The sequence below is a fragment of the Astatotilapia calliptera genome, chromosome 17 (assembly GCF_964374335.1).
Source record: "Astatotilapia calliptera chromosome 17, fAstCal68.1, whole genome shotgun sequence".
Taxonomy (NCBI): domain Eukaryota; kingdom Metazoa; phylum Chordata; class Actinopteri; order Cichliformes; family Cichlidae; genus Astatotilapia; species Astatotilapia calliptera.
The window spans coordinates 2,718,456-2,727,794 of NC_137438.1; the positions used below are offsets into that span (position 1 = coordinate 2,718,456).

The 9,339-nt window shown below is 45.1% G+C and overlaps 1 long non-coding RNA gene across 2 annotated transcripts; it reads right to left on the reverse strand.

Annotated features, from left to right (window-relative positions):
- Window positions 1-78: 78 nt before the first annotated feature.
- Window positions 79-6,696, reverse strand: LOC145421448 (uncharacterized). 2 transcript variants are annotated; one of them, XR_013902803.1, is made up of 3 exons: window positions 6,543-6,696; window positions 4,605-4,666; window positions 79-1,324 (listed from the first exon to the last, which is right to left on the reverse strand). It is a non-coding gene; the product is annotated as an uncharacterized LOC145421448 (long non-coding RNA). The 2 variants fall into 2 exon arrangements; XR_013902804.1 differs by lacking the exon at window positions 6,543-6,696 and adding an exon at window positions 5,634-6,515.
- Between the last annotated feature and the right edge of the window lie 2,643 nt (window positions 6,697-9,339).

The following is a 9,339-nucleotide window of genomic DNA, read 5'->3' on the forward strand; positions in this document are numbered from 1 at the left end:
ATACTCTGCAGGCCAGTTGTCAAGTCCAGAAGGAGAAAAAGTAAAAACGACAGGTGCAAAGGAAGCGGTTCCAGCCCATTTTAAGATAAGATACCTTTATTAGTCCCACGAGTGAGAAATTTCATGTTAAGGCTGCCGACCTATTGCACGCGGTGCCATCTTACCCTCCGACCATACATACGTTACACAAAAACATCACAAGGGGAAGACAGGTCAGAGAGGTACAACAATGGAAAATGCACCACATGAGGAAAGATAAGGAGAAAAAAATAACTCCCCCCAGACTGAGCTCCAACAGGGAGATCAGTTTGAGAACAGAGAAAAACACCTCTGCACATGAAAAAACTCTTAATACACCAAAGAAGCACATGACAAGCAACAGGGGGGGTAAAGGGTGAGAGACAGCCAATGTAGACAGGAGATCCGGGCCTGCAGCCTGTGCGCTGGTCTCCTTGATCCACCGTCAGCATCGGAAAATCAAAACTTGCACCGTAACCTGCACATGACCAGGTTATGTGGTAAATATAATGCTTTATTTGTCTACACCCTGTGGGCACTTTTTCGTAGAACTGCAATAAACTTTGACCCAACTGTAGAACCTCTGGAGAAAAGCAAAAACTGAAGCTGTAGACTATTGCTACTTCAGTCAAAACCAAACTAAATGAACATTGGACATGCAACTTCAAATTTGCAGAAAAATAGTTCCTCGAAATACATTTTCACTAAACTCAAAAGCATAGACAAAATATGTTAAGGCTGTCCAATTTTCTGAGAAGCATACCGAGTTGCCCAAATGGTGACCTTCTCGCCCTGCCGGATTCAGAAAATTTGGTACTTTCCAGTTCTCTCCCTATTTCTCATCCCTATTTGGGATCTCTGACAAGTGTCTGAAGGTTGAGAAGACCTTGAGGTGTGCAAAAAATTAAGTTAAATACTGCAAATGTATAACTAAGATTATGAATTATAGAATTGTGCATCATAGTTAGATGATCAATGTGTAAAATAATAATGGCACAGTGGTTAGCACTGTTGCCGCACAGCAAGAAGGTCCTGAGTTCAATTCTACCATTAGGTCTTTCTGTGTGGAGTTTGCATGTTCTCCCCGTGTCTGCGTGGGTTCCCTCCAGGTACTCCGGCTTCCTCCCACCGTCCAAAGACATGCAGCTTGTGGGGATAGGTTAATTGGATAATCCAAATTGTCACTAGGTGTGAATGGTTGTCTGTCCCTGTGTGTTGGCTCTGCGATAGACTGGCGACCTGTCCAGGGTGTACCCCGCCTCTCGCCCTATGACAGCTGGGATAGGCTCCAGCGCCCCCCGCGACCCTGAAAGGGATAAGCAGAAGTGAATGGATGGATAACATAATAATAAAACTTTATTAGAAAACTAAAAACGGTTGTACAACAACTGTTGCTGCGTGAAAACATTTATTACTTCCTGCATAATGCTTTGTGTTATGTGTGACCCTGACCCGTAAAACTGTAAGGTGAATATCAATACATTTTCTCTAGTGCCTTTATGAATTAAATTATTGAATGACTGAAAAGGTTCAATATTGAATCAGCTTATTAACTCAAAACACTTGCAGAAGCCTTTAGATTGTATCTCAGTCTAGTTCTGTAGGCTACACAATCATGGGGAAGATAGTTGTCCAAAAGACGACCATTGACACCTTGCACAAGGATGGCAAGACACAAAAGGTCGTTGCAAAAGAGGCTGGCTATTCACAGAGCTCTGTCTCCAAGCACATTAATAGAGAGGCGAAGGGAAGGAAAAGATGCAGGGCTCGCAAAATCGCTAGCCCGACGTCCCGGGGCTAGCGATTTTTCCAGTCGGGCTACCAAAATCTATCTCTGCCCTGCCCGTCGGGCTATAATAGGAAGGAAAGATATATGTCAATGCTTTTGCATTCTTTCGGAAATGTCTTCTACTTCTGCTTCGAATGGTTTGCATTTTAAACTCCCAGCCTTTCAGGTTGTTATGAACGGCTTATATTTCTAACATTTTGTGATGTAAAAGTGAACCACGTGGCTTTTTTAATTTTCTGTGTGATGGAAGGACTTAAGACACGAGTTATTTAAACAATTATAAATGACAGTGTGATGGCCATGGTACTTTATGTGGACCAAATATGTTAAGGATAATGTTTATCAATGTAAAACTGCAAAGAACCTTTGGATAGATTATAACATCCAAAGGCTTTAAACATGTGCTTTGTCTGTAACGACGGCATCAACCTACAGAGCATTGTTTTTACTAAAATTCAGCATCTTCAGATTAAAATTTGGTTGCTTTTTTTTTTTTCACTGTAACACCCCCTCAATGCTATTTTTGTGATATTCTTGGAGATTTCATTTTTTATATTTATAAATGGTAAATGGCCTGTATTTATATAGCGCTTTACTAGTCCCTAAGGACCCCAAAGCGCTTTACATATCCAGTCATCCACCCATTCACGCACACATTCACACACTGGTGATGGCAAGCTACATTGTAGCCACAGCCACCCTGGGGCGCACTGACAGAGGCGAGGCTGCCGGACACTGGCGCCACCGGGCCCTCTGACCACCACCAGTAGGCAACGGGTGAAGTGTCTTGCCCAAGGACACAACGACCGAGACTGTCCAAGCCGGGGCTCGAACCGGCAACCTTCCGATTACAAGGCGAACTCCCAACTCTTGAGCCACGATCGCCCCGATTGCTTTTTGGTGTGAGGGACGTAACATTTTAACAACAAAAGTATAGAAATCCAAAATGGTTTCTTCCAGCTCGCCTCTCCCCTACTGTGATTCTAGCGCTCGAGTGGCTGAGATGCAGCGCAGCGGAGGTGTGAGTGTCTGGCTTAAAACAGGACATATTAGCTGCATTTAACATTCAGTTACTCTTTATATAGTTAGGTAGTTATCAGACCATGTTTCTTTTTAGCTGAAAAACATTACACCAGGTAACCTGCAGTGTTGAGTGTGTGTGTGTGTGTGTGTGTGTGTGTGTGTGTACAGAGAGACAGGTTCATAATGGATATAAGGAAGTTTTTTCAAAAAAGGAGCCACATTCAGGTAAAAGTGTAAAATCAAATGACCTGTGATTCAGGAATAATGTTGGATCAGTGTTTCAATGTTTATATCTTTTATTAGATGTTCGTGTGGTTTGGTTATTTGCCTTTTGGTTGAAAGTACACTGAGAGAGGACTTTTTGTTAGTGATCTTAATAGAATTTTTTCATATTAATGTAATTTTTCATCTAATTGAATACAATCTATTTGTGTATGATTGTCAGTCCAAAGAGGGAGAGAGGAAAGAGGAGAACATGAGGAGAAAGTACAAGGTCAGGAAGAACCAGGTAAGCAAACAGACAGGGAGCAGTGACAGGCACAACAGCAACTGTTAAACTGACAAAGAGAAAAAACCTGATTTTACTCACAGTCTGGAAGTTGTGTCCTCCCTATATTAAAGCTGCTGTACAGAATCTGCTAAACAAACTGGGTTGAAGCATTTTGACCCTCTTTAACAACATTCCAACATAACATTATCACTGATTGGGGAGATTAAAATTAATGATATATTTTTATGTGGTTCAGCCACAGCTCTACTGAAACCTCAGCCAGTAATAGGTCGGCCAACCTTTGGACCGTCCAGTTGTCTGTATGACTGCCGCAGTACGTGCATCACATGTGCTCACTATCAGAAAGAGCCAAACAGCCCTGGTGGAGTGAGCAGCTGTAAAGAGAAGCAGATGCTCTGTTTCTAAAAATGTTTTAAGCTTGTTTCAAAGATTCTGTACAGCAGCTTTAAATGTTTTCCAAAAGCACACACACACTTATCAGTGTTTCTCACACTTTTTACAGTGTGGGCCACCTGATAACAATGTCAAGCTCTCCCAAGGACCACTATGAAAGCATGAAACTCATAAATCTTGCAACACAAAATTAGTATTATTAAATTAGTAAAATTAGCATCTGCAGTAACGATTTTTTCATACATTGTAGACATTCTACCACAGGCAAAGTTGCCTCCATTTTTATAGTTTTTTTAAATTAATATTTTGTAATCATTTATTTGTAATAATTTATGCTGTTTTGGGAGTGTTTTTGTATGTATCCAAAAATGCACTCAGTTTACTTCTTACTCACTGTGAGCATCGTTCATTATTCTCCCCCAGTAATTAAGGTCAGGATGTGTATTTTTCTATTCCAATCCATTCTTCTTTTGCAGCATTTAAATAACCTTTATCAGATTTGATGGTTTTGTTACAGACTTTTCAAAAAAGTGTTTTGCTTTTCTTTCACAAATGTGGGATTAAATTGTGTTAAAATGTACAAAACAGTGATGTCATGTTTTGTGACGAGGACCCAGGCACAGAGACTTGATGAATTTAAGAATCTTATGATTTAATAAAGAAATTTGCAGACTTGCACAGAGATGGTAAAATTATGATGACTGATAGCAGAGACAAAGATAACAGACGACAAGGAGAGGGAGGAACAGGGGTTTAAATGCACCAAGGAGACATTCAGAGACAACTTGGGACAACTGGAGACATTTAAGGATGCAGGGACTGACAGAGACGGGGAAGACATCTCATCGTGATGAGTAAAGTTTATCTTACCTGGCTGGGCAGCTCTCTGGGTGCTCAGCACCCCCAAAGCTCTGATCCTAGAATCGCCCCTGCTGCAGACAGTGAGAGTCTGGTTTATTTCATGAATACAATGAAACATTTTACAGTCCACAGAGCAAAGTAGCATACATGATAATGGATACACATAACACGGACAGTGAAAAGTAAATCTCATCGTCTTACCAGTTGTTATATTCTGTAAACTTAAAATAAACCATTGAAATTAGAGTTTGGTGTTTTAAGTCGTCCATTACTGAAGTCACACTTTAACAATGCTTCATTTCACAGTCTTTATGATGACAAAACATGCTTTCGCGTTAGCAAATGTCTGTGCTGTCACTTGAACCCTGGCTCAAATGTCCAGAGCCAGGGTTCAAGCTTCCTCTTCAATTACCTTTGATCATTAATAGGGACACAAAAGATTCGTCACATTATGCCCATAAACAACATGTTTTTATAGAAATCATTGTGACACAAATATTTATATTCTTGTTTCACAATGTGCATGAACTCAAAATCTTCAGAGTTTCATATTTTTAAAGTATTGAAAAGAATACATTTATACCATTGTATGAGCTACACTTCTTGTAAAAAGAAAAACTGATTGGAAATGCACTCAAAAAAGCAGGAGCTATGACCTTCCTTCTGTGAGCACAGCACACACACACACACACACACGCACGCACACACACGCACACACACACACACACACACACACACACACACACACACACACACACACTGGTTGGTCATACCAGTCTCTTTGTTTTCTTTGAAGTTAAGTTGTTGTCCTGCAACCCAGAGACTTTACAGTTCATCCTTTAACCACAGGTGTATGTTAAGTTTCCCTGCTTTAATCTTGCTGAAAAAATCTTCACGTGTCCATGAGTGTAAGCTGCTTTTTCATTGCGTGTGTGTGCATTTGTAGGCGGGTTACTTTTAACTTTTTCTCCAACAAGGCGTTTCCTTAAAAGGTGCTTTTCTCTCACATTTCTCTGCTTGTGTGTGTTTTTGTTTCACCTTTTGTTGCGATGCTCCGGACGCTTTCCCAACCTCCACAAGTCCGTTGGCCCAAAATCCAACCCAATTTTGTGTACTCTTAAAGCTTTAGTTTCTCCTTTAATTCTCTCCTCGCTGCAGTCTCTTCCACAGCTGCTGATTCTTGCTGGGTGTGGCTCCCATTGCTATCATTTTGCTTCGGCCACTGTGCTTGTGGTGGGCGGTTGGTCCAGGTCTGTAGCCTCCTGTATTAACACACTAAGAGATTTCTTTCTTTCATTTTCATCACTGTTAAACAGACAAGCAGGCAACACGCCCACCTTTACAGCGCAAACTGCACTCTCACAACACATTCCTCTCTCTGCTTCTCCATAATTCTCCACTCTCCCTTTATTTCTCCATGTCAATGGAAAATTGTACTTAGTAGTCAGTATAATCTTTTAATGATATAAGTTTGCATATGGTAGAATGCTGCATGTAATCATTTGTGTTTAGAAGTATATAGTTGGTGGCATATTGAAAGAATGTCTCATCCTAGGAGGTCTGTAACATTCCAGGGTGTTCACCCCCACATTCTGGGAGCATGGGAGAGGTCGTACCTTGTCTTATTGTTTTACGGTAGGACTATGTCAGTTTTAGTTTAAGTGCTTCTTTACATATAGATGAACTGTTGGATTTTCCAGACCAGCAGGTGAAAGGAAGTCGTTTATGGGGCCACACTCTGACCCCACACACACGCACACACGCACACACACACACACACACACACACACACACACACACACACACACACACACATTCCAATGTAAGGAACAAACGCTCACTGAAGTATAAATAAAGACCAGGGCAGTTTCTCAGTGCGAGCCTCAGTGCTGGAGGCTGCCCTTGCTAGCAAGAAGTTGTATGCCGATGACTGTCAGCTTTACTTACCTTATAGTCATTTGGATACCTCCCCATGTCAATCACTGCTTGACTGTCTTAGCGATATTAAATGTCATGGTCCCTGTGCCCCGCTGGTCAATCCTCTATTGGGCAATATGTTTGTGGTTTGTTTGCTCTCTCGCTCTCGCCCTCTCTCTCTCACTCTCTCTCTCTCTCGCCACGGCGATGCTCACTGCGGGCTCCCGCTGCTGGCCCACACACCTGCTCATCACCACACCGGCCGCTGATCCCAGCTGATTACTGCACTACTTAGATGGCGAGTCTGCACTAGTCTTCGCTGGATCGTTGAGCTATCAGTGTCAGTTAGACTTGTGTTTCTGCTAACCTGTACTTTGAGAATTTCTTATAATTATCCTGCTAACCCGACGTTTTGTGTGTAGATCGTTTTTGGAACCCGATGCGGAGAGGAGTGATTGAGGGGGAACGTTTTTGTACAGAAAGTGTGGAACACCCTTCTCCCAACCCTGTTTCCCACGGACCCTGGCGACCCGGACCCGTTTCCCCTGCATGTTGTATATAGCCACTTGGTGTATGTGTTCACTGTAAATAAACGCACTGTCCTTCGCTTAAAGGAAAACCCTGGCCTGCGCCTGAGTCTCTTTCGGAAACCTTATCAGAACGATCCAGCCATTATGGACTCAGCAGGACAGGACCCCGTGGGCCGGGCTCTGGCCGCCCAGGAAGCCGCGCTGGCCCGCCATGAACAAATGCTCGGGCAGCTACGGCAGGATGTCGCCGCATTGACCCTGGCGGTGGCGCAGTTAATACCGCTGGAGGGAAATGCGCAACCAGGGAATCCCCAGCCGCCCAGCCCGGCTCCCCAGGCGGCACCGCCCGCCGTAGCGTCAGGTAGCTCACCGCGGGTCGGTACGCCGTCTGACGGACCTTTACCCACACCGGAACCATTCTCGGGTGAGACTGACAAATGTGCCGGATTTTTGGCTCAGGTGTCTCTGACGTTTCGCGAGCTGCAGCGTTTTCATAGCAACGATGGGGCAAAGATCACTTATTTAGTTCAACTTCTGAGGGGCCGTGCACTAAAATGGGCCCAGGTTGTGTTGAACTCTGATCCTGTCATCACCTACGCTGACTTTCTCTCCAAATTTAAGAATGTGTCTAACCCAGGCACCGGGGCAGAGGCCGCTGCTCTCCGTCTCCTCAACTTCAAACAAGGTAGGAGAAGCATGTCTGAATACGCTATCGACTTCTGGATTCTGGCAGAAGAGGCAGGGTGGAATCAGGAGGCGCTACGGAGCATGTTGCTGAACAATATCAGAGAAGAATTAAGAGACGAGCTAATCATGCGTGATCTCCCTGCCTCCTTTAATGAGCTAATGTCCCTGTGCATTAAGGTGGATGAGCGGCTACGGGCTCGCCGGTCGCAGCGGAACTACAACTTCCATGAGGCTGCGGGAGTCTCTGGCACCGGCGCCATGGCGGATGCCGGCCCCTCCCGGACTCACGAGAGCGGGGACGGAGAGGAACCCATGCAGCTGGGCGGCTCCCATCTCACCGCGGCGGAGCGTCAGCGCAGGATTACGGCCGGTGAGTGCCTCTATTGTGGTCACAGGGGACATGTTGTGGCTACCTGCCCTTCGCGGGCAAAAGGGCGCGCCCGCCAGTGATGGTAGGAGTACTGGTGGGCGAGCTGAGCCAGGAAGAAGCTCCTACCCGTTTAACACTACCGACCATGCTTTCCATTCACTCTAAGAGCCGCTCCCTGTCGGTGTTAATCGACTCTGGGGCGGAACAAAACTTTATTGACTGTCAGTTAGCCCGGCAACTTGGGTTACTATTGGAGCCCCTGCCTCATGCATTACGTGTTACGGCGTTGTCTGTCAGGTCAACTCTGGTGACGGAGCCTGTCGAGCTCACCCTCTCTGGCAATCATTCTGAAGAAATCTGTTTTTTGGTGTTTAAAGCAACTCGCACTCCACTAGTTCTCGGCCATCCTTGGCTACAACAGCACAACCCTCACATAGATTGGCTAAAGGGGCGTGTCACTGGGTGGGGGGAGGACTGCCACATGACCTGCCTTAAAGCTGCCTCGCCTCCAAGCACTGAAATGCCCTCTCCTGGGGAATTGAAATCAGCTGATTTAACTAATGTGCCCTCTGTTTATCACGACCTAGCTGAGGTGTTTCAAAAGTCCCGCGCCCAGTCACTTCCTCCGCATAGGCCCTATGACTGTGCTATCGAACTGCTCCCAGGAGCTCCTTTACCCACCAGTCGGCTCTATAGCATCTCACTTCCAGAACGAGACGCTATGGACAAGTACATCACGGAATCCCTGGCTGCCGGCCTCATTCGGGCCTCCACCTCTCCAGTCGCGGCAGGCTTCTTCTTTGTCGAAAAGAAGGATAAAACCCTCCGGCCATGCATTGACTATCGCGGATTAAACAACATCACAGTAAAAAATAAATACCCTCTGCCGCTCCTCAGTTCGGCCTTCGAGCTCCTCCAGGGGGCTACTGTTTTCACCAAACTGGATTTGCGAAACGCATACCATCTGGTTCGCATCCGTGAGGGCGATGAGTGGAAGACCGCCTTCAACACCCACCTTGGCCACTTCGAGTACCTTGTCATGCCCTTTGGTCTCACTAATGCCCCTGCGGTGTTCCAAGCCCTGGTGAATGACGTGCTCAGAGACTTCATTAACCGTTTTGTTTTTGTCTATCTAGATGACATCCTGATCTTTTCCAGAAACCAATCCGAGCACGAGACCCATGTCAGACAGGTCCTGCAACGACTCCTCGAAAACCGATTGTTCGTCAAAGGAGAAAAG